The 26,618-nt window shown below is 38.3% G+C and overlaps 1 protein-coding gene across 1 annotated transcript in view; it reads right to left on the reverse strand.

The window, feature by feature from the left end:
- ATXN2 (ataxin 2) overlaps window positions 1-26,618 on the reverse strand; it is a 131,626-nt gene that overhangs the window by 104,923 nt on the left and 85 nt on the right. The gene's annotated exons all lie outside the window — the stretch shown is intronic.

Here is a 26,618-nt window from a genome sequence, read left to right on the forward strand (position 1 = left end):
TAGAATTACCATATGATCCAGGAATCTGACTTCTGAATGTATACCCAAAATAATTGGAAGCAGAGATTTTAACATGTATTTGTACACCAATGTTCATAGCAGCTTTATTCACAAAAGGCAAAAGGTGGGAAAAAACCGAATGTCCACTGACGAATGTATAAAACACAATGTGGTACCATCCATACAATGGAATATTATTCAGTCTTAAATGAACTTCTGATACATGCTACAACATGAATGAACCTTGAAGACATGCAAAGTTAAATAAGACATATACAAAAGGACAACTATTACATGATTCTACTTATGTAAGATACACAGAGTACTCAAATTCATAGAAATAGAAAGTAGAATGGTAGATCCCAGGGGCTGGGGGACTGTTGGAATTAGAAGCAAATGCTTAATGTGTATAGGGCTTCCTTTGGGGGTGAAAATGTTTTAGAACTTAATAGAGGTGGTACTAGTATAACAACTGGAATGTACTTAACTACAGTGAACCACACATTTAAAAATGGTTAAAACAGTAACTTTCGCATTATGTATATTTTACCACAATTTAAAAAAACAGAGAATTCCATGGCGGTCCAGTGGTTAGGACTCTGCACTTTCACTGCCAAGGGCCCGGGTTCGATCCCTGGTCAGGGAACTAAGATCCTGTAAGCCACACAGGGGCCATAAACAAACAAACAAACAAACATAAAAAAATAAAATTTTTAAAAAAAGGTGAGCTCCAAATGAAATTCATTTGCAACAGTGCGTAGAGAAGTTCATGCCTAAGGGTGCTCTCAAAAATAGTGCAGACTGTGGTCAAAGGCAACTGAGAGTAAATTGGTAAAATCATTGCTTAACATAGGCTTACTTGATTTAAAAAAAAAAAAAAAAGATCAACTACAAACTGTCTATAAAAGAGATACTTTAGACTGAGAGATATAAATAGATTGAAAGTAAAAAAGATGGAAAAAGACATAGCATGCAAACAAGAAAGCTAGAGTGGGTATACTAATATCAGACAACATAGGCTTTAAAACAACAAAAAAAAATATCACTGGAGATAAAGAGGGATATTTTATAATGATAAAAAGGTCAACTCATCAGGAAGAAGGAAGAAGCATTCCAACTGGACTCTGTGTGCCATTTTCACATAAGTCCTGGGCCACTGGAGATGAACTCTTCACAGAAATTATCTGTACCATACTGACCCAGAGCCCTGCTCCTTCACCTAGAGAGTTGTCTCATGCTCCATTTCCTTGTCATACTATCAACCTGACAACTGAACTCCAACTAATAAATGTAGAAGGAATGATGGAATTAGAAGGATACCAGTTGGTAACCACCACAGTAATAACTGTTTCAGGCAAAAATCACCAAATGGATGCTAATCTAGTAAAGTAGAAACAGGATATTTACATAATCACAAAGCAACTCATCACAAGATACTGATTAATGACAAAGTGAAAAATAACTTTATAGAAAAGGAGCCCAGCACCATCCTAATCAAGTGACCAAAGTTAACAGCATGAGCAATGGGATAAATGTACATCATTCACCTCCTCTCAGGCAATGAGAACACATGCATCACTTCTGCAGTATTCTCGCCAAAAATGTATAAACTGAATCTAATCATGAGGAAACATCAGACAAACCCTAGCTGAGGGACATTCTACAAAATAACCTGCAATATCAGAGTGTCAAATCACGAAAGACTAAGGAACTACTTCAGATTAAAGGAGACCAACAAGACATGGCAACTGAATGTAACATATAAACCTGGACTGGTTCTTAGACCAGATTTTTTTTTTGCGGGGGCGGGGGTCTGTAAAGAACATTAGAAGACCAATTAGTAAAAATCTGAATAAGGTCAACAGATAATAATTTGGCACAATATTAATTTCCTTATTTTGACAATTGTACTGTGGTTTTGTAAGAGAATATCCTTGTTATTCGGAAATACACTCTGAAGTATTTAGAACTAAGGGGCACCATGTCTCTCATACGTTTAATAAAACTATTTAAATTTTATATTAATTATATACATATATATTAATTTTAATGAGAAAATGAAAAAAATGCAGTGAAAAGTTCCTTGAAGAATATACGTGAAGAGTATAGAAGAATTCTTTGTACAATTGTTGCAACTTTTCTATAACTCTAAAGTCATTTATAAACAAAATTTTTTAAAATTAGGAACTGTGAATGATTCATTAACTTCTATCTACTTGTCTAAAGTATCTTTTAATTTTTGTAATAAAAAAACTTGCCCAGCCTTAAATGCCACCTTTTCAAGAAGCCTCCCTTGGATTATGCCATACCAATCAAATACATGGTACTCTCTGCAACTCTCTAGACTGGAATTTAGCATAATCTGCTCTGCATTATAGTTACCAGTAAACCTATCATATACCCACTACTCAGGGCCATCACCTGACAACATGGTGCTTTTGTGCAAAGCAGATAATGATGGCTCCTCCAGGGAGTCAGAGCCCCACACTAGAGAAAACCGTGAGGTCAGCAGCCAACGCCTTTGAGAAAATTAGAAGGTACCAGAGCAGATGCCATCCCAAAAGGCACATCACATAGCCAAAGAAACTCCTGGATTTCAAAACCCATTTGTGGCCTCGGTCAGGAGCTCGTGGATGAAATGAAAGCTAAATAACCAAGACTGGCAGACAGGATCTTGTCCATCTTTCCACCATCTACCAAAATTAGCACAGAGGAACTGTGCCTCACATATGATAATACACAATAAATATTTAATGAATTAACAAGCCCAGTCAAAGAAGAAAGCAAAAAATGAACATGAAAGCTTTCAAAGTAAAGATCTTCCTCAACTTATGATGGGATTATGTCCTGATAAACCCATGGTGTAAGCTGAAAGTGGAAAATACATGTATATACCTAAACTACCGACCATCATAGCTTAGCCTAGCCTACCTTAAATGTGCTCAGAGCACTTACATTAGTCTACAGTTGGGTACAACCATCTAACTCAAAGCCTATTTTATAATAAAGTGTTGAAGATTTCATGTAACTTACTGAACACTGTCCTGAAAGTGAAAACCATTGTGATTATATGGGTACAGAATGGTTGTAAGTGCGTACCACTCATAATCATGTGGTTGCAGCTCGCTGCCACTGACCAACATCATGAGAGAGTATCATACCACATAAAGCTAATCTGGGAAAAGATCAAAATTCAAAATTCGAAATAGGGTGTCTACTGAACGCTTATTGTTTTCACACCGTCCTAAGTCAGGGACCATCTGTAATAATTCTCTAAATCAAGCATCAGCAAACTACAGCCCACAAACCTGTTTTTGTCTGGGCTTTGAGTGAATATGGTTTTAAGTTCTTAAAGCGTTAAAAAAAAAAAAAAAAGCCCAGAACAATATGCAACAGAGAAGTTACACGGCTCATAAAGCCTAAAATATCCGGGTCATTACAAGCAGAATTTGCTGACCTCTGAACTGAAAAAATGTGGCTGCAATGTCAATAAGTGCAATCTAAAACTAAAGTCTACTGGGGATTTCCCTGGTGGTCCAGTGGTTAAGACCCAGCACTCCCAATGCAGGGGCCCCAGGTTCGATCCCTGGTTGGGGAACTTAGATCCCACAATACCGCAACTAAGCCTGCGAGCTCTGCAGCCATTGCACTGCAACTGGAGAAGCCCGAGCGCCACAATGAAGACCCAGCACAGCCTAAATAAATTAATTAAAAAAAAAAATAAAGTCTACTGCTGTTTTACACAAACTAGTACTTCTACAAGAAACTTACTAGCACTATATACTCTCCACGAAAGTTTAATGTACACATAATTGAGAAATGTCATGAAAGTACTCTTGCTCTCATTTAATTATTTTTAGGTTTTACAATGCAATTCAATTGAGGTTGATTCACCTATTCGGGGAAAAAAAAAAAAATCAAGGTATTTTACTAATGTACATTTGATGACAATACTATGAGCAAGTTCCAGAAAGACAAGAACTTTGTAGTGACCACCAAATCAAAAGCACCCAGCATAAAATGATGAAGAGGTAAGGTAAACTGTAGATTAAAATGGACCTGAGACATAGCAAACAACTTGTGAATCTCATGTGAGCCCTCATTAGAACAAATTGTAAAAGAAAAATAAAATGATGAGACACTCGAACTGGAGTTTCTAGCTTATGTAATAATGTAACAAAACAATCTTGTCTTGTTTGGACAAGAAGAAGGAAAACTGTCTTTAATAAAAGACAACATGATTATTATGCAGAGAATCTACCAAAAAAACCCTACTAGAAGAAAGCTTAGCAAGGCTAACTCGAAATGGATCAATGACCTAATCATAAAAGGTTTAAATAAAAGTTAAAAAAAAAATTTCTCCCACCCCACCCACCCCCTGCCTATGGCCATCATCAATCTGCTCTCTGTATCTATGAACTTGGTTTTTTAGTTTGTTTTTTTAAAGATAACCACATATATGAGAGATCCTACAATATCTGTCTTTCTGTGTCTGACTTACTGTGCTTAGCAATACACTCTTGAGGTCCATCCATGTTGTTGCCAACGGCAACATTTCGTTCTCTTTTATGACTAATATTCCATTGTATACATATATTTCACTTAGATTGTTTCCTTATCTTGGCTATTGTAAATAATGCTGCAATGACCATGTGGTACATATATCTTTTCAAGTGTTTTCATTTTCTTTGGATAAATGCCTAGAAGTGGAACTGTTGGATCATATGGTAGTTGTAAATCTTTATGATCTCGGGTTAGGCAAAGGTTTCAGAGAAGACAGAAAAAATATAAACCATAAAAGCAAAAAACTGACAAATCAGACTTCATCAAATTTTAAAATATTCTGTGCTTTTAAAGACACTGTTAAGTAATGGCCTATATGGGAAAAGAATCTAAAAAAGAGTGGATATATGTATATGTATTCAATATAACTGATTCACTTCGCTGTACACCTGACACTAACACAACATTGTAAATCAACTATACTCTGGGGTACTTCCCTGGTGGTACAGTGGCTAAGACTCCACACTCCCAATGCAGAGGGCCTGGGTTTGATCCCTGGGCAGGGAACTAGATTCCACATGCCAAAACTAAGAGTTTGCAGGCCACAACTAAAGATACCACGTGCCACAACTAAAAGATCCCCATGCAGCAATGAAGATCCCGAGTGCCGCAACTAAGACACGGCACAGCCAAATAAATAAATGTATTTTTTTAAAAAATGGTTTGGATGGTAAAATGTATGTTATCGGTATTAAAAAAAAAACCTATACTCCAATAAAAAAACTTTTAAAAGACACTGTTAGAAAAATAAAAAGCCAATCCCCAGACAAGGAAGTATTTGCAAAATATGTCTGATAATGGACTTCTACCCAGACTATACAGAAAGCTTATTAATAAGACAAATATCCCGACTTCCCTGGTGGCACAGTGGTTAAGAATCCGCCTGCCAATGCAGGGGTCACGGGTTCGATCCCTGGTCCGGGAAGATCCCACATGCCGCAGAGCAACTAAGCCCGTGCACCACAACTACTGAGTCTGTGCTCTAGAGCCCACGAGCCACAACTACCGAAGCCAGTGTGCCTACAGCCTATGCTCTGCATCAAGAGAATAAGCCCATGCACCACAATGAAGAACAGCCCCTGCTCTCCACAACTAGAGGAAGCCCGTATGCAGTAACAAAGACCCAACACAGCCATAAATAAATAAACAAATATTTAAAAAAAAGACAAATAGCCCAATAAATGGGAAAAAAAGTCTTATACAGTCATTTAACCAAATAAGATTTACTGGGTAAAATTAAAGACTGAAAATACCAACTGCTAGTGAGGATACCAAGAAGCTGAAACTCTCCTACACTGCTGGTGGAAATGGAAAATAGTACAGCCATTTTGGAAAAGAGTTTGGCAGTATGTTATAAAGTTTAACATACTTTTAAAATCCAGCAACCCCATTCCTAGGTAATTATACAAGAGGAATGAATATGAATGTTAGTAGCTACTTTATTCATAATAACCAAAAACTGAAAACAACCCAAATGTCCACTACCTAGTGAATGAGTACACGAACTGTGGTAGCATATCCTTAACAATGGAATACTTCTCGGTTATAAAGTTACAAATTACTGATACATGCTACACACAACATGGATGAATTTCAAAAGCACTGTGCTTACTGACTAAGCAGAAGCCAGACACCAAAAGCTACATAATCCATGATTCCATCTACATAACATTCTGGAAAGGTACTACAGATGTAGAAATCAGATGAATGATTCTAAGGGCTGAGGGTCAAGGGAGGGGATTTAATTAATATAAAGGCACAAGAGGGAACTTTATAGGGTAGTATATCTTAATTGTGTTATTGACAACATGACTATACACATTTGTCAAAATTAAAAGAACTTTACACTAAACAAGATGAGTTTACTGTATGTAAATTATACCTCAAAAAACCTGCCACACCCCCCCCAAACTAAAGGCAGATCCAAAGAAACCCTAAAACTTAAACTTAAAAAAAAAAAAAAAATTGAGGGACTTCCCTGGTGATGCAGTGGTTAACAATCCACCTGCCAATGCAGGGGACACAGGTTCAATCCCTGGTCTAGGAAGATCCCACATGCCACAGGGCAACTAAGCCCGTGCACCACAACTACTGAGCCTGTACTCTAGGGCCCACGTGCTGCAACTACTGAGCCTGCAATGCTGCAACTTCTGTACCCTGCAAACCTAGAGCCCGTGCTCTGCAACAAGAGAAGCCACTGCAGTGAGAAGCCCACGCACCACAACGAAGACCCAAACACAGCCAAAAATAAATAAATAAATATAGTATTAAAAAAAATTGAAATTGATGGTACGTAAATTATAACCAAATAAATGTGAAGTTAAAATTCATATTATACACTTAAAATTGGTGAATTTTACTGTGTGTTAATTATACCTCCGTAAAGTAGTTTTTTTTTTGGTTTTTTTTTCCCAGTACGCGGGCCTCTCACTGTTGTGGCCTCTCCTGCTGTGGGGCACAGGCTCCGGACATGCAGCCTCAGCGGCCATGGCTCACGGGCCCAGCCGCTCCGTGGCACGTGGGATCCTCCCAGACCGGGGCACAAACCCGTGTCCCCTGCATCGGCAGGCGGACTCTCAACCACTGCGCCACCAGGGAAGACCTTGTTTTTCTTTTAAGAGACAAAAAAGGGAAAACCTGAACTAATAGGACATTAAAAAATACTAAGGAATTAATGTTAATTTTAAAAAATGTGATAATGGTTTCCATTCTCTTAGATACTATACTGAAATATTTACAGAAGAAATGTCATGATGTCAGGAATTGCTTCAAAATTATCTAGGGAGGCTAGAGTAATCAAGACAGTATGGTAATGGCATAAGGACATACATACAGATCAATGAAATAGCATTAACTGTCCAGAAATAAACTCTTACATTTATGGTCAACTGATTTTTGAGAAAAGTGCCAGGACAATTCAATGGGGAAAGATTAGTATTTTCACAAATAGTGCTGGGACAACTGGATATCCACCTGCAAAAGAATGTATCTGGACCCCTACTGCATATCATATATAAAAATTAACTCAAAATGGATTAAAGATGTAAATGTAAGAGCTAAAACTATAGAATTCTTAAGGCAAAAAACATGAGAATAAATCTTCAATGGATTTGGCAATGGATTCTTAGATATGACACTAAAAGCACAAACTACAGATGAAAAAATAGATAAACGGGACTTAAAACTTTTTTGCTGCAAAGGACAACATCAATACACCGAGAGCAAAAGAAACAAGTAAGAAGGGACTGTGGATAAATTATAAAGATTTCAGACATTCCCTGACTAAGGGAAACTGAAAGCACTAGGACACCAGAGAGCATACTAAAATGCAAAGGGCATGCAATTTCTACTGGTACTGCCAACAGACAATGTAATTGAAAAACTGTTTACTTTTTTTCACCATTCTGGTCATTCATCACCACTTTTCAACACGGCACCTATACATGTCATTCACCATTTTCTACAACTATTTGAACAAGCCTGGGTGACAAATTTGAACAAGCCTGGGTGACAAATGTACACAGTCAAAATACTACATTGATCCAAATTTCTAGAACCAGACTACTTGTACGGATACAACTGATACTCTTTGGCATAGTAAGAATACTACATACCTCAAACTCCCTTCCAGTAGAGTTGTAATAATGCTGTTCCCCCAAATATTCACATGGCTGACTGCTTCTTGTTACTTAGATGTCACCTCCTCAGAGCGGCTTACCCAGACCCACCCATCAAAAGTAGCTCCCCAACTACTATTATATCACTCTGTTTTAGTACTTAAGTAACTAATACTTAGTATATTACAGCACTTAATAACTGAAATTTTGGGCTTCCCTGGTGGTGCAGTGGTTGAGAGTCCGCCTGCTGATGCAGGGGACACGGGTTCGTGCCCGGTCCGGGAAGATCCCACGTGCCGCAGAGCGGCTGGGCCCGTGAGCCATGGCCGCTAAGCCTGCGCGTCTGGAGTCTGTGCTCCGCAACGGGAGAGGCTACAACAGTGAGAGGTCCACGTACCGCAAAACAAAAACAAAAACAAAAAAAACCTGAAATTTTGTTTATTACACGTTCCTTTATTTTCTTTCTGTCTCTGTCCATCCCTCACCTCCAGAATATATACCTCATGAGAGCAAACACTTCTGTCTCATTCACCACTGAGTGCCCAGGGCTTAAGAACAGAGCCTGGCACAAAGTAAGTACTCTGAATTGTTGAATAAATTAAGTATGTAGTATAATTTATGTGAATTATGACAAATATTGACTAATTCAATTTCTCTTTATAGTACAGAAAAACTACAGCTGTCAAGAGAAAGGACAATTAACTAAAATCTAGAAATCTAATTCCAGTTCTTAAAGTTAACTCAATTAGGTGAGTCATTTTGTTCTTCCCATTTCAGTCTTTTTATTAGAAAGGGAAATTCTATAACTAATACTTATTGAATACTTCCTCACTGAAAAGATGAGTCAAACAAGATGGCAGTAGGGAGCAGGTCATACAACCCAAACCTAGTAAAAAGCTAGAGTTTTTTTTAGCAAACTGAGGGCTGGCAACTCTAAATTCACACAGAACAACCGCCAAATTAATGCAGCCACATAATATCTAGAATCAATGTTTCAAGAACCATCCCCACAAGAACTTATTTCAGTTTGCTGCAAACTCCTTGGGTTCAAATTCTGGCCCTATCACTTCCTAGCTCTGTGACCTTAACCTCATGACTTCAGCTCTTTGTGCCTTAATTTCAAGATCTACAAAATGGTGACAAAAATAGTACATTCTCAAAAAAATAATAATAATACCTTCTCATTAGGTTGTGAAAATTAAATGATATTCCATATAGACAACTTGGCTTAAGAACAATGCCTGGCACATTATTAACTGCTTAATAATTGTTAGCTAATACAATTACTTTCCTCATATTACAGCACACACTAGAATTGTGCAGCAAGGGGGGGGCAGGGACAACTCTTCAAATGAAGTTTTACTTCAAGGAAGGGATAAGGGGGCTTGGCCATAAAGTCATGCACAATTAGATGTGACCTAGACATACCAAAAGCTCCAGAAGACTCGGATAAAAAGGAATCCTGGGTGCTCAAGTCCAGTGCTGGCCAACAGAACTTTCTATAATGAATTAAAAAAAAAAAAAAAGAGTTCTAGGGGCTTCCCTGGTGGCGCAGTGGCTGAGAGTCCGCCTGCCAATGCTGGGGACATGGGTTTGTGCCCCGGTCCGGGAGGATCCCACGTGCCGCAGAGCGGCTGGGCCCGTAAGCCATGGCCGCTGAGCCTGCGCGTCTGGAGCCTGTGCTCCGCAACGGGAGGCCACAACAGTGAGAGGCCCGCATACTGCACACACACACACAAAAAAGTTCTATAACCATGTTGCCCAATATGGTAGCCACTAGGCACATGTGGTGGCTGAGCACTTGAAATATGGCTAGTGTGACTGAGGAGCTGATTTTTAAAAAATTTTAATTAACTTAATTCTAAATGTAAATAGCAGGACTTCCCTGGAGGTCCAGTGGTTAAGACTCCATGCTTCCACTGCAGGGGGCACGGGTTGGATCCCTGGGGTGGGGTGGGGGGACTAAGATCCTGCATGCCGTGTGGTGCAGGCAAAAATAAATTAACCAAATTTAAAATGCGGGCCACATTAAAAAAAACTTTTTTAATGTAAATAGCCAGACGTGGATGGATAGTGGCTACCATACTAGACAGTGCAGTTCCAGTCCTCTCTTTGAGCTTCTCCAGAAGTACATGCTATCTACCTTCCAAAGCATCCATCTCCTCTAATACACCAAGAGTGCTTCCTTATAGTGAACTCTACTCTCTCCCCCAATGGTTTTACCCACTGGTCATTAATCTTTCCTAGGGCCTCAAAACATCTTCACTCCCCTTCAAAAGACTACAAGTGGTAATGGGGAAGAGGGGAATAAGGGGAAACAGGATGAATCACTCACTGATAATGGCTGAAAGTGAGTGACAGATACATAGGCTCATTAAACTGTTCTATTTTTATCTATGTTGAAATTTCTATTAAAAAATTCTTATTAAAAAAATTCTCTTTAGCATTTATTTCAAGCTCACTTCGTTTCTTCTCTAACTACAAGGGCTTCCAAACCTGTCTCCCTGCTTTCAATACTTACTTCCTCCAATTCTTCTACCACACTGTGAAGCAAATTTTTCAACCCACAACCATGTTTACAAGCATCTCTGTAATTTGGCACAAACTTCTCCCTGCCTGGAACTTCCTCTTCTCTTCCATGGCCTCATTGGAAACTGCTTATCATTTCTTAAGATCCATCTCAATACTCACCACTTTCTTCACCACCCACCCAAAGCAGTCACTTACTCGCTTCTCAGTACTACCAGTTTATACTACCTGCATCCTGCCCTCCCCCACTACACTCACTGGTTAACTTGGAAGCAGAGATGTTTCATTCATCTTTTAACTATCCCATTCTGATAGCTTCAAACGTTTACTGAATTAATCAACAGTATGCATACAAGCTCAACAAAATGCTAAACTGTGTCTACTAATATAGCATTACCCCAAACCCACCAACAAGCAGTTTTCAGCCTTAATTTGCTCAGGTAGTTTTTACTGATTTTCTTTTTTTTAACTTATTTATTTTTGGCTGCATTGGGTCTTCACTGCTGCGCGCGGGCTTTTCTCTAGTTGTGGCGAGCGGGGGCTACTCTTCATTGCAGTGCACAGGCTTCTCACTGAAGTGGCTCCTCTTGTTGCGGAGCACGGGCTCTAGGTACATGGGCTCCAGTAGTTGTGGCACATGTGCTCAGTAGTTGTGGCCCATGGGCTCTAGAGCGCAGGCTCAGTAGTTGAGGGGCACAGGCCTAGTTGCTCCGCAGCACGTGGAATCTTCCTGGACCAGGGATCGAACCCGTGTCCCCTGCATTAGGCAGGCGGATTCTTAACCACTGCGCCACCAGGGAAGCCCTTTACTGATTTTCAAACATGCTAACAGTAACAGCTGAAAGTTACTGAGCACTTACCACATGCCAAGCATTGATTTAAGCAATTTACACATATAATTCATTTAATCCTCATCACCCCCATTTCACAGAGGAAGAAACTCAAGCACAAGTGAAATAACCTGCTGTAAGCCACTAAGTAAGAAAAGGCCTAGGGTGCTAAATAAATTGTGTGTGACTCTGGACAAGTCATTTAAAGTTCCTGCTCTTGTCCAAAATAAAGAGGATGAGTCATGATGATCTCAAATGCTAGCTTCCAATTCTAAAATTCAGATTTGGGGGAGGAGTATAGGATGCCACATAGAAGGAACACTGTCTTGTGAAAAGAAATAGTAACTTTAGACATTCACCAGAAAATTGTTTGAGGGAAAATGTGAATCTTTTTATTCTTGTAGTTTATAGCAAGCTACTATGAAAAAACATGGAACATGTTCTCAAATAAGAAAGCTAACATATGGGACAAGCTAAGTTCTACCAAGAGTTAATAAAAAGAAAAATAAATGAGAATTAGCTTCATGGAAGATCTGAACTAGATCTTAGAGGATAAGTATGAGGATGTGGAAAAGGAGAATACTGATGGAAGAGCAGGCAGGCAGGCAGTAGAGGCTGAGTTTGATACCTGCAGAGGCAATGAGAAAAGGAGACCATGTTGATTTAAATGGAGGTCATGTTTTGAAGAGTTGATGGAAAACATGACCGGAAAGATAAAATGGGGTTGGCAAATGTCCATGGTCCTGTGGCCTGTTTTTATATGGCTCAGGCCTGTTTTTATATGGCTCAGAGCTAAGAATGCTTTTTACATTTAAAGAGTTGTTTTTTTTAAAATAGAAGAATATGCAAAAAAAACTACATGTGGCCTGCAAGGCCTAAAATATTTATTATTTGGCTCTTTACAGAAGACATCTGCCAACCCCTGGGTTAGATCATGGAAAGCCTTGAGAGTGAAAAGGACCTTAGGCTTGGGAATAGGATGATTTTTGAGCAGAGGGGTTACCCCAAAAAAGTAGAGTTTAAATCTAATAGCAAAAGGAAGGCTAGGTTAAACAGGTGGGCACAATTAATGTGTTGCAAAAATTAAGAATAAAATGGGGACTTCCCTGGTGGCCCAGTGGGTGAGACTCTGCACTCCCAATGCAGGGGGACCAGGTACGATCCCTGGTCAGGGAACTAGATCCCACATGCCGCAACTAAGAGTCCACATGCTGCAACTAAGACCCAGCACAGCCAAAATAATAAATAAATAAATAAATAAATATTTTAAAAAAACGAATAAAATGTATGATTGCCTAACATGATTGTTTGGCCCACAGAAATAACTGCAGCATAGCCAGGAACTTCCCTAAAGCCACAAAATATAGGAATCATTTCTTCAACTATTTAATCTCTTCTCTTTGGAGGACTAATGTGTGCTGCATAAGTCTTATTCAGTGTGTTTTTCTAGCCCCAGGGCTATATAGCCTCCAACTTGACTAAGAAAGGGAGAGTGGAGAAGTGGGTTCTAGCACTCTAATTCTCCTACAGAAACATCGTTAAGTGGTGTTGGAATTCTTAGATCAAGCCAAAAATGCCTTCTTAACCTACAATATAGTATGCTACTCCTTAGTTCAAATTAATTTTGCATAACAACTATCTGATAAAATAGGTGCAGAAAACTAGCCACCATTTATAACACTGTTTACAAATTTTAAAATAAAAATCTTAAGCTTTTGGAACCAGATTCATTTATAAATAGAACTGCCAGGATTAAGGCATGGGTAGTGGAAGCCATTTTATGGCTCACGATAATGACTGAATTGTTTTCTTCATTGATTTTTATCTGCTTTTGTTTTGCCATAGAGCTTAACTAGAAGCAGTGGAGCACAGTTACTAAAAAGCAAAAGCTCTGAAGTCTTACAGGGTTAGAATCTCAGCTTCATCACTTCCTAGCCCTTTGACCCTGGGCAAGTTCCTTAATTTCTCTGAAGTGCCATTCCCTCATCTTTAAAATAGATATGGCACTACCAACCTGACAGGCTGGGCTGTTGTAAGGATTAAAGGATATATAAGTAATGCACTTGGCACAGTTCCTGAAACCTAACAGGCACAAAATAAATGGTAACCATCATTATATAAACAGAAAGCTATCCATAAATTGTTTTCACATCATACATACATATCTAAACTTTTTTCTTCAGAAAAATGGCTTCTACTTGGCTCAGAAATGCTAGTTTTTTCTAACATGTTTTACACAGGAAAAAAGGTGTTAGTAATAAATAAGAATTCTCATTTATTCTCTAACCTTTTAGATTGGGTTAAAACTAATGCAGACTTCCTATATAACATTCACAGACTATGAATAACTAAATTCCTCATCTGTCACAAATGCAAGTTCCTCATTTTCTTTTCCACTTTTCATCCTAAGGAGCCTGTTGACTTACATTCCTTCACCCAGGGAAGCTAGTGACTCAGGTTTCTGGTCAATTAAAGTAAGAAACTAATTGTAACATTCCTTAAATCCATCACCAGTTTTCTTCTGTTCTCACTTGCATACACCTTTCCAGAGATCCTAAATACAACAATAGTAAGTCATTCCATCTCTGCCACTTTCTAGCTGAGTAACGTTAAAACAGGTCACTTATCGTCTCTGGGCCTTAGCTCCCTCATGGGTAAAACGAGATGGGGCAACAGATTACCTAACAGGACTGTGTGATAATCAAATGAGAAAGAATGTATATATATATTATATATATATGTAAAATGTATGTATATGCCCTAGCAGAACAAGCTCATGGTGGGTCCACTCAAATAGAGTTTTCCCTCTCCCTTTCAATTATGACCCTAGTCAGCTTTCACAAGCTTAGACCAGGAGGCTTCTCAAACATACTGATTTCTATGACTAGTGAGTAGCTATCCCAAAAGCACTGAAAGGAATAAGAACCTTAGCAACATACTAGACTACTCTCGTAAGAGGACCTATCTTCTGATAAAGCAGTAAGTTTTCTCCCTTCATCTAAAAGATTTGCCATATTGTGTAAGATAGAAGCATGCTAAGCGTTAGTAATAAGGGGAAGCAAAGGTGTGAACTTTCTGCCCTGTCTCCCCTACTAGTACATAAGCTCCAGGAAGGGAGAGACCTCATCTGGCTTGTTCACCACTGTGTCCCCAGAGCCTGGCAAACAGGAGGTACTCAAAAAGTTTAACTATGGTATGCCTATAAAATAAATGCCATGTTCCATTTGAGATGACAACTTTTCCTTGGCAGGGTAAACTCGTCTGCTTAATCATGAGACCAGTGCTCATGCAGTTAATAAAAAATTTACCACTTACTAAGTATACAAAGTGGTACAAAGCACTCGTCCCTATCCTCAAGATGTTCTAAATCTAGAAGGCAGGCAATGCAAATACAGAAGCTCCTTTACTTTCAAACAAGTTAGACCCCAAATACTGATAGTTTCTCATCACCAAAGATGATAAACAAATGGCAAACAAGCACATGAAAAGATGTTCAATATCATTAGACATAAGGAAATGCAGATTCAAACCACAATGAAATACCACTGCACAGTCACTAGAACGGCTGAAATTAAAAACTAGCATACTAAGTGTTGCCAAGAAATTAGAGCAATTAGAAATCAGTTACTTTAGCAAAGTTTCGCAATTATTTTTAAATTTAAATAAACATTTGCCATACAACATAGCAATTCCATTTCTAGGTATTTAATCAAGAGAAATGAAATTGTTATGACCACACAAAACCTGTACATCAATATTCACAGCATTATTCATAATAGCCCAAAACTGCTAACAAAAGTGCATCACTTGATAAACAAACACTGTACACGCACACAATGGAATACTACTCAGCAAGAAAAAAAGAAGATACTGTTAACATGCAGTAACATGAATGAATCTCAAAGCATTATGTTACATGAGAGAAGCCAAACACAAAAGGCTGTATACTGTATAATATCATGTATATGACATTCTAGAAAAGACAAAACTATAATGTTAGGAAACAGATCGGTGATTACCAGGTTTGGAGAAAGGAGACTGACTGAAAAGAGGCACAAGGAAAATTTATGGGATGATACTCTGATTGTGGTGGTAAGACTGTACGTTTTTCAAAACTCAAGAACTATACACTAAAAAGGGTGAACTTTACTTTTTGTAAATTATATTTCAATACGTCTAATTAAAATACAATCTATCACAGTAACTGTAGCAATTTAAGCTAAATCACGGCACACTGAACAATGAAATTTTTAAAGTTTCCTCTGTAGGATGTGATCCTAAGTCCAAAATGGACAGGAGGAAGTTTGAACGCTTATAGACCCAATATATGAACATTCTATTTGGCATCTTCTCCCAAAAGACAACCTCTTAATAATCTTTTCCAATGTCACTGGAGATTCCTTAGACTCTTTATTCAAAGTACTCTGAACCCACAGCACTGTTTGTAGGTCTTGACAAAAATTTCAGTAATAGGATTTTAACTACTTTAGCCTTCTCCCAAATTAACACCACTAGCTGCAAACTTCCAAGTTTTTCCATTTCATCCACTAATTCTCCTTATCTTTTGTTGATTATTACTGACTAAATATGCATGGTACTTTTTGCTCTCTGTCCTTCAGAATAATTCGTCCCATCCCAAGCCATCATTTTCCTACTACTTATAATTTTTAAAAATCTCTCATTTCTACCATAATTAAGTTGTTTCTTCTGACTGGCACTATCAGTACTCACTGATGCAGCACTTTTTGAAAATGACAGCTTTAACAACGATAAACTAAACTCAAACACAGTAAACACATACAGAATTTTAAAATGACAAGAATGGTTGACTGCAAAATGACCATAAACCACCCCAAAAAAGGAAAAAACAAAAAAAAGGCCATCTGTCGGTGGGATGAACCCACTTTTGATCTGTGGTGTAGCTCTGCTCCTAATCTCAGAGTTCATCCTGAGAAAGTTTGTAAGTGGAGGAGCTGCTGCACTTAAATGCAAGACACTGTACATTGGAGGGACTTCCCTGGTGGCGCAGTGGTTAAGAATTCTCCTGCCTAATGCAGGGGCACGGGTTCGAGCCCTGGTCCGGGAAGATCCCACATGCCACGGAGCATCTAAGCCAGTATGCCACAACTACTGAGCCTGCGCTCTAGAGCCCGTGAGCCACAACTACTGAGCCCGTGTGCCACAACTACTGAAGCCCACGCACCTAGAGGCCGTGCTCTGCAACAAGAGAAGTCACCGCAATAAGAAGCCCTGCACTGCAACGAAGAATAGCCCCCGCTCACAGCAACTAGAGAAAGCCCGCACGCAGCAATAAAAACCCAACGCAGCCAAAATAAATAATAAATTTATGGGGGAAAAAACACACTGTACATTGAATGCCACAGGAATGATACTTGCCAAAAATCACAGGGGCACAGGAAGAATCCCATTTTCCTAGGGTAAATATGGTGAGGGACTGTGTAAGAAAAGATCTGTGCTAAGCCTTCAAAAACCTATGCTTAAGAGGACAAGATGACTAGATTGACATAATTTGATTTATTCTGGAGAATACAGTATGCACAGTCTGTGGAGCAACTTGACTAAAACTATTCATGAATAGTCTCAATTTGATTCAGCTAGTAATGAAAGCCACTAAAAGTTTCTTAATAGAAACAGTACACAATGAAAGATGTTTGGGGGAGATTTTTTTTTTGCCAGGGGCGGGGTGGAGGGGACGATTTTTATGGCTATAGAGTATATAGGAAGTGTCTAGGCATAAAGAGACCAATCAGAAAGTCTGCTAAGCTACAGTCAGCAAATCCCTCCGGTGCCCATAATAAAGACTCAACCCACCCCCTTCTCTATCTACATCTCTTCTCTAAAGCCAGACGAAATCTCAGAATCCTCCAAACATGAAATCTCAGAAACCTTCAAACAACACAACAATCAATCATAATTACCAGATAAAGTGAAACCTATTTGCCAGCTAGGTTAAAGATTAAGAAAGGATAGTCACAAAGGAAAGGAATGCCTGGTAGAAACAGAGGAACTTCATTTTGGATTCAAGTTCCTAAGTTAAAAGGACTAAAGAGACACTCTTCCACTTAAATGTGACAGAAAACAAAAAATAGCAGAGTAGGGGACTTCCCTAGTGGCGCTGTGGTTAGGAACCTGCCTGCCAATGCAGGGTACATGGTTTCGAGCCCTGGTCCAGGAAGATCCCACATGCCGCAGAACGGCTAGGCCCATGCGCCACAGCTACTGAGCCTGTGCTCTGGAGCCCATGAGACACAACTACTGAGCCTGAATGCCGCAACTACTGCGCCCTCATGCCATAACTACTGAAGCCCGAGTGCCTAGAGCCCGTGCTCCACAACAAGAGAACCACTGCAGTAAGAAGACCGCGCACTGCAACTAGGAGTGTCCCCAGCTCACCGCAACTACAGAAAGCCCGCATGCAGCAATGAAGAGCCAACACAGCCAAAAATAAATAATAAATAAATAAAATTAAAAAAAAATAGCAGAGTAGACCCTTTGCTAATTGAAATACTTAGAAAATTTTTTTCTGAACAGGTGGATCTTTTCTTAGATTGCTAAATGAGTATCAAATTTTGAAAATAAGTCTTAAGAAACATATTACAAAGAAGAGGGAACAAGATTCCAAAGCCAGCTATGCAGCCAACGATGATGGGAGAACTTTGGCAAATAATCTCTGTGGCCTTAGTTTCCTCATCAGTAAAGAGAATGAGAAGTAAATACTCACCAGAGCCACCTCCAACTCCAGATCTGTATAATTCTAAAACACTGAGGGAATTCCCTGGCGGTCCAGTGGTTATGACTGCGTGCTTTCACTGCCAAGGGCCCAGGCTCGATCCCTGGTCAGAGAACTAAGATCCTGCAAGCCGCGTGGCGTGCCAAAACAAATAAAATACTCAGAGCTTAATATGTGTCAAGAATGACATGTAATAAAAATTTAGTATCTCACTTTTTAAAGAAGGTATTATTTCCCCCTTTTAATAAGTACAGAAACTGAGCCTGAGAGTAACTTGCCCATTCATTCACTCAAACATCTGACCACTTACTAAGTGCCAAGCACTGTTCCAGGAGACTTGGATACAATAGTGAACAAAATGAAGTTCCTGCCCTCACAGAGCTTAAATTTTAGTCACCAGGGGGTGAATCCCAATCCTAGCCCAGACTGGGGTTACCAGATAAAGGATACCCAGTCAAATTTGAAATTCAGATAAATAATAATTTTGTTCCATGCAATTTGGGACCTATTTATACCAAAAAATCAGTCGTCGTTTATCAGAAATGCAAGTTGGGGAGAGGGGGGAATAAATTATGAGTTTGCAAGTTTTAACCTATATACACTATTATATATAAAATAGATAACCAAAAAGGACCAACTGTACAGCACAGGGAACTATACTCAATATTCTGTAATAACCTATAAGGGAAAAGAATGTGAAAAAGAATATATACGTCTGAATCACTGTGCCATACACCCGAAATTAACACAACATTGTAAATCAACTATACTTAAAAAATAAAATAAAAAAAATTCAAGTTTAACTGGGCATCCTGTATTTTTATTTGCTAAATCTGGCAACCTTAGAGTAGGAAAAAACCCCAAAACCCTTCCTCAATCCTTTTACTGCATCTCGGTGCCTCTAAATCAGTGACTTTGACTACACCAATGAAAAATTAGTTTAAATTGCAACACAGTATATATACATTACAGAAGTTCCTTAAAACAATTCTTACCCTTAAAATGCAATGCACTGTAATATCTTCTATTTTTTTCATTTTTTCTAAAAATGCTTGTCATGACCCACTAAAGTGATTTTACAGTCTACTAAGGGGTCATCACCTAACCTTTGAGAAATTACTTCTTTGAAAGATATGAAAAACAATTTAACCTTGTCTTATGAGTCACCATTATGAGCACATCAATTAAACATATTATGCCATAAAATAGTAATGCCTCTGGGGTCTACTAAGGCATGGAGCTATACACTTATAGCCCTTGATGGTAAACTTTTGAGCTCTTGTGTGTTTTTTTATAATTTTCCCATCTCTTAACCTTCTATCATACTATTATTACTTCTCATCGCTACCAGTGTGTTTGCCCCTAAAAGTTTTACCTACTTGCTGGCAATCTGTAAATCAAAAAAGCAAGCTAAGCAGAATCACATATAAAGTGAAAAAGGCCCCAAAGCGCTCACCTTTCTGTAATCTGCACAAGCTTCAACCTTAAGTTTTTTCTCTACCTGATTTTCAAATGTGTTTCAGGATTGAAAAAGAGGTAACTACACAAGGTCCACAAGAAATGTTTATGAGTCCCAAAAGAAGAATGCACGATTTGATTCAAAACCAGCCTTTTCTTTCTTTAAAACTAAAACTGGGACTTCCGTTGTGGTCCAGTGGCTAAGACTCCGCACTCCCAGTGCTGGGGGCCCAGGTTCCATCCCTGGTCAGAGAACTAGATCCCACATGCATGTCGCAACTAAAGATCCCATATGCCACAATGAAGATCCCGCGTGCCACAACTAAGACCCAGCAGAGCCAAATAAGTAAATAAACTTTTAAAAATAAATAAATAAAATTTAAAAATAAATAAAAATAAAACTATAATCAAGATACTCTATTTACAACAATTATTGCTAAGAGTATCTTTTAACATATGACTTATAAAAAGCAATATGAACATAAAGTAGCAATCAAAAATATTTGACATTGACAACCTGTTAAAGTCTCTCAAGGTAATACTTTCAAGAGGACAACATTCTAAAGTTCTGAAACTTTTTTTTTTTTTTGCGATACGTGGGCCTCTCACTGTTGCGGCCTCTCCCGTTGCGGAGCACAGGCTCCGGACACGCAGGCTCAGCAGCCATGGCTCATGGGCCTAGCCGCTCCGCGGCATGTGGGATCTTCCCGGACCGGGGCACGAACCCGTGTCCCCTGCATCGGCAGGCGGACTCTCAACCACTGCGCCACCAGGGAAGCCCCCAGTTCAGAAACTCTTAATAAAAATAAGCCACATACCACAAACTGGTGAGAATTACAAAGACTCCATTACAGCATGCCATTTTATCCAGTTCCCAAAATGCATTTAGCTACTAATCATGGCATGAAATTGTTATTGTATGGCCACTTGACTAAATTTCAAGGCTTAAAGTACAAGCAATCTACATAAGTATTATTTTAAATTAAAGGGAATTTCAAATTTTCACATGAATACAACTGCAAATAATTTTTAGCAAATAAAACCTAAGGTCAATAGTTGTGGCAAATTTTCATAAACCCCCCAGATCCACAATACTAAACAATTACAACTAACAAAACCAAGGACTTCACATTTAAGTAGATTTCACACCACATATGTACAAAATTATATATATATTTTTTAAAAGGAACTAGACCTTCTGTTTTATCCAGCCGAACTCAAGGTTACAAAAGCTATCCTGAAGGGCAAGGACTGTCTGTGGCTATGTCTTCTTTAAAATACAAAGCATGATCTATTTATTTGTTTATTTATTTGGCTGCACTGGGTTTTAGTTGCCATGCGCACATGGGACCTAGTTCCCTGACCAGGGATTGAACCCGGGCACCAGGCATTGGGAGCTCGGGGCCTTAGCCACTGGACTACCAGGGAAGTCCCACACAGTACGATCTTGTTTATCTCTGCGTTTATTTAATGGGAAGGATGTAACAAAATTCTACAAATACATTGCTTTGAGCAAATCCCCTCACCTCTCAAAGCTTAAAATTTTTTCCCTTCTATTTTAAGACTTTGTTATTTTCTTATGCTCTAAAATTCTACAGTTTTAGGGAAAAAATAAATCTTTAAAAAGAAAATATATACTCTTGAATCCAAAACAGTAGGCACCATATGATCTCATTTTCAGAGTCTGAAAAATTGTTCACCAAATTTCTAACACTGTTACCTCAAAGGAAAGACTGTGGGAGATTTTAATTTTAAAGGAGTTTGGGCTTTTTAAAAAAATTCTGTGCACTCTTCTACATTAAATATTTAAAGCGTACTATTTTTCAAATTATAAAAGACAGAACTTTCAAATACAAATGAGGTAATACTTATACAAAGACTTTCTCAATTTATTAATCTGAAGAAAGAATCTGTTTTGGACACTGGTTTAAGTACAGCTCTTATCACTATTATAAGATAAGCAGTGTGGACCACATTCTGTACATGTCTGTATGCCCCAAAGTGTTAAATTTCACACACACGCACACACACACATATATAAAAGAAATTAGTTTTGAGTAGAAAAGTATACTTTAAAGATATAAAAAAACACATTAAGATATAGGTCAGGGGCTTCCCTGGTGGCGCAGTGGTTGAGAATCTGCCTGCTAATGCAGGGGACACGGGTTTGAGCCCTGGTCTGGGAAGATCCCACATGCCACGGAGCAACTATGCCCGTGAGCCACAACTGCTGAGCCTGCGCGTCTGGAGCCTGTGCTCCGCAACAAGAGAGGCCGCGATAATGAGGCCCGTGCACCGCGATGAAGAGTGGCCCCTGCTTGCCACAACTAGAGAAAGCCCTCGCACAGAAACGAAGACCCAACACAGCAAAAACAAATAAATTAAACTCCTACCCCCAACATCTTCTAAAAAAAAAAAAAAAAAATCTGCCTAAGATATAGGCCAACCTGTTTCTAATCATGAGTAATGTTAGTAAAGTTATGGGATCAAAAGTGTCTACATTACAAATTCTAGATTTACGTGCTACAATCTTTCAAAAGCTTGATACCAGCTTCATATTCACTGATGAGTAAATTTTCTGACGAACACTCCCCCCCCCGCTTTTTTTTTAAAGACTAGTCCTTTGTTTTATTAATTAATTTATTTTTTAATAAATAAATAAAAAGCACAGGCTCCAGACGCGCAGGCTCAGCAGTTGTGGCTCATGGGCCTAGTTGCTCCGCGGCATGTGGGAGCCTCCCAGACCAGGGCTCGAACCCGTGTCCCCTGCATTAGCAGGCAGATTCTCAACCACTGCACCATGAGGGAAGCCCCCCCCCTTTTTCCCCTTTTGGCCACCCCGCAGCATGCGGGATTCTAGTGCCCCAACCAGGGATAGAACTCGTGCCCCCTGCGCTGGAAGCACAGTCTTGGCCACTGGACTGCTAGGGAAGTCCCAACACATCCTTATTTTTGAAATCTAACATCTAAGGAGGTAAAAAGACCTCAAGAGGAAAGAGCAATCTACTTTTATTTTAATGACACTCTTGCTAAAATATATGGACCTCTTAAATCTTGGTATGGTTAACACTCACAGATGACCCAGATAGGCTAAAAAAAAAAAAAAAGGCAAGTACTTTCAATTAAAAAAATACAGTAGCAGGTAGGCCTGTTAGTAAACTGTATCTCCACTGAAGTCACAATCATTTGAAATAGCTACAAAGAGAGAGTTTTGTTTAGGCTTAACTCTTTAAAATGATATCAAAATACTATTATTATCTAGCCAAAATAGAAAATTACAATTCTAGGGAAAAAATCTTATAAAAACTTAAAATCCTTTTCAAGGTAAACACTTTGCAATGGTGAAAATAAGTACTAACACCGCTGTATCTTTTTAGACAAAAAACTCCTTAAAGCTGAAACATATGGCTATTAAATAGCTATAGTTAACATCCCCTGTGTAAAAGTATAGAAACACAGAAAATGCAATTTTACATTTAACCAAAAAAGAAACACCATGACTGATACCATGCAATGTGTTGACTTTTCAAAATGCAAAATCTTTAAGCAACTATAGGCTTACTTTTACCTTTATCAAAGATAAGCTATTGTTGTAGGTTTTTGCCCAATCTTAAACAGCGCATTTTTGCTGTACACCTGAAACACAACATTGTAAATCAACTATATTCCAATAAAATTTTTTTAAGTATATTTTCTTTAGGTACTTGGGATGAAAATTAAACTGATTAGGTAAAATTAAAAAGCCCAATAGAAACACAAAAAGGTACCTCTTAACAGCCATCTACAGTTTACCTGTGGATTAATTTGTTAATTAATCCACATAAAAGAATGAATTAGCAAGGGATGATGCAGTTCAAACCTTATAAATTACAACTGGGGCCATATGATTAATTAATTTAGGTTAAAAGCAAATGGCTAACTACCTCACGTTCAAAACTTTGCTCAAATGTTACCTCTTCAAGAGGCCTCCACTAACCCATTTAAAACTGCAACCCACTCCCTTCCCCCACACTCCCATATCGTATCTTTAATCTGCTCTCCTCTAATCCTATGGCTCTTAACTAATATATACAGTTTGCTAATTTAATGTCTCATTTATTGTCTGGTTCCTCACACCTAAATGTAAACGACTAGAGGGCAGCTATCTTTCCTTTTATTCATTAATATATCCCAAGCACCTACCTCTCCATTGTACATAGATTTTCAATACATTCATGTATTGAATGAATGTAGTTTTTTTAGGCTCTTCTATAAGAAACTTAATTTAAAGAGACAAAAATCTCACCAATATTTAAATGGAAGCATGATGAACAACTACAATGAACTGCAGCATAATTTCTAAGTTGCAATGCCTTAAGAGAAAGAAGCAGTGAAACTAAGCTGAAAATTATTAAGAAAGTTTTCATTCACACTTAATCCTGTATCCAAAGAAATTCTAATACTGTATTATTTTAGGGTCTGGAATACAGTAATAGGATTATAAACCTGTATCTACATCTATCTATCTATCACATATATATATATTTTAACAGGGAAGGGAACATGGAAAAGAAAGAGATACGGCTTAACCAGTGATAATTCCCAATAGTGCTATGAAATTACAAAAAAAGGTACTAAAAAATAATTTGATCTTATACTAGCAGCTAATAAAAAACACTTTTAGATGAACGAGGAAGGTTAACCAAAAACAAAGTTTCAGAATAAGTTCCTCAGGATTGTCATTCCTCTAGTAGCAGAAGTATCAGCACAATAGATATACCATGTATCCTCATTAATATTAACAGTTACAATTTTCAAACCACCTTCACATTCATTAATTAAATCCTCAGAGAAACCGAAGTGAAAGATAAACAGGTAACTAATAAAAGCACTTAATTATGTATGCACTCGACAGTAAATGCAACTTTTCCCTTCAAAATCCCCCAAAGTGTTCGACAAACTACAAAAAACCGTTCCATAAAAGAACCACCTTTTCAGCACTAGAAACTAACACAAGTCTCCTGAAGAGTATTATGGCACAGCTAGCAAGAGCCATAAAAAACTTGAAGACCTCTGACCTAGTAAAACCACTCCTGGGAACTTTCTCTAAGGAAATAATTAGACTGAAGCAAAAAGCTCTTAGTATAAAGATGTTTACTGCACCACCATCTATAATAGCAAAAATGTGGAAACCCAAATCCCCACAATAGAATGGTTAAGCAGAAACTTTAAAAAGAAAATTTACAATGCAGTGCTAAGAAGAAAAAAGCTGAACACAAAATAACATACACAATCACTAAAACCACATAAAAATCAAAGCGGCAAAATTAAGAATTGGATTAAGGTAAAATTACGTTCACACTTTAACACTGTGTTTACATTAATCTAAGAGAAAACAGCCACCTTCTAAAGCGTATGACAATTAAAGACAATAAATTTTTGAAAGCCATGAAAATCCACTGTTTACAACAAAAAAATTCGAATAGGAAATGCTGTATTATTTAAAGCAGACATGTGAGTTTCTAGACTTTCAAGAATATTTTGCTGTCTATAAACATGGCAAACTCAATGCTGCATTTTTTTTAATTCACCTTTGGTCTCAGAAACACATTTGAACTGCTGATACACACAAGCATACGTGAAGAAACTCTAGAAACTGTAACTGGTTTACAAAGAACCCAGTAACAGTGATTCAAAATGGAAAGGAATTCCACAAGTACATTAACTAAAGAACGTGTACAAGAACAAAATTTCACACTATATGAATCCAATACATTAAACGAAACTTCACATATTCATCAAAAAGAATAAGGGCTACATACAATTTATGACTCAAAGAAAAGAACTTAAAGCAAGCAAGAATCTAAATTAATCTTAAATGTTTGTGAAGTCTCAAGAAACAAAAAAGATCCGTGGTATTAAAACATTCCAAATATTTTTGATCACTCAAGCCACTCTGAACAAATTCTCTAATTTTTAAGCCTAAGGAAAACTGATGCAATCTAAAAACCTTAGTTTTCATTTTTAATTATTTAAACAAGTTGAATATATCTGCCAGATTTCTATCTGATCCCAAAAAGGAAAAAACAGTGCATCCTTCTTTATAAAAATTATACTTAAATTTTTTCCAAAATTTTTTTTTTTACTATGGATGCCACTGGAAAACGGGAACTGAAGTTACAGAATTGTATGTGGACAGAGCTGAGAAAATAAGCACTTCATTTTACCTATTTTTGATAAGCGGAGCAACTAAGCCCGTGCGCCACAACTATTGAGCCTGCGCTCTAGAGCCCGCGCGCGTGCCACAACTACTGAAGCCCGTGCGCCTAAAGCCCGTGCCCCGCAACAAGCCACCGCAATGGGAAGCCCGACACCGCAAGGAAGAGTAGCTCCCGCTCACCGCAACTAGAGAAAGCCCGCGCCTGCGCGCTGCAAAAATAAAAATTTTAAATTTATTAAAAAAAAAATCAGCTCTGAATCATCTTGATGGATAAGTTATCCTGCCATAAATGATAATTCTTTGGAAATGGATTACTAAAAACCTGTTTTCAAAAAGAAAACTGAAAAAAAATGAAGAAAAAGAGAAAACTCTGCGTCAAAAAATACCCTTATCCCACCACCTGCTAAAGCCAGGAGGTCTACTTGAGGACTCTCATCACCGAGCCTGCCAACCCCGTCTAGGCCTAAGGGGAGGCACGGTACTGCCGGTAACACGGATGGGCTCGGGACACAGGGGACGTGGACTGGCCTGCCCTTGGTGATCTCTGGCGGAAATCCCCAAGTTAAGGGCACTGGCCACAATGGAACGCAATCTATTGACATTTGCTGCCCCGTCTGAACACTAAGCATTTTCTTAGTTCGTGAAATGCGAACTGACAACCCTCCCCCCCC

This window comes from Neophocaena asiaeorientalis, unplaced genomic scaffold, assembly GCF_003031525.2.
Source record: "Neophocaena asiaeorientalis asiaeorientalis breed wild unplaced genomic scaffold, Neophocaena_asiaeorientalis_V1.1 scaffold77, whole genome shotgun sequence".
In the NCBI taxonomy this organism is placed as follows: Eukaryota; Metazoa; Chordata; class Mammalia; order Artiodactyla; family Phocoenidae; genus Neophocaena; species Neophocaena asiaeorientalis.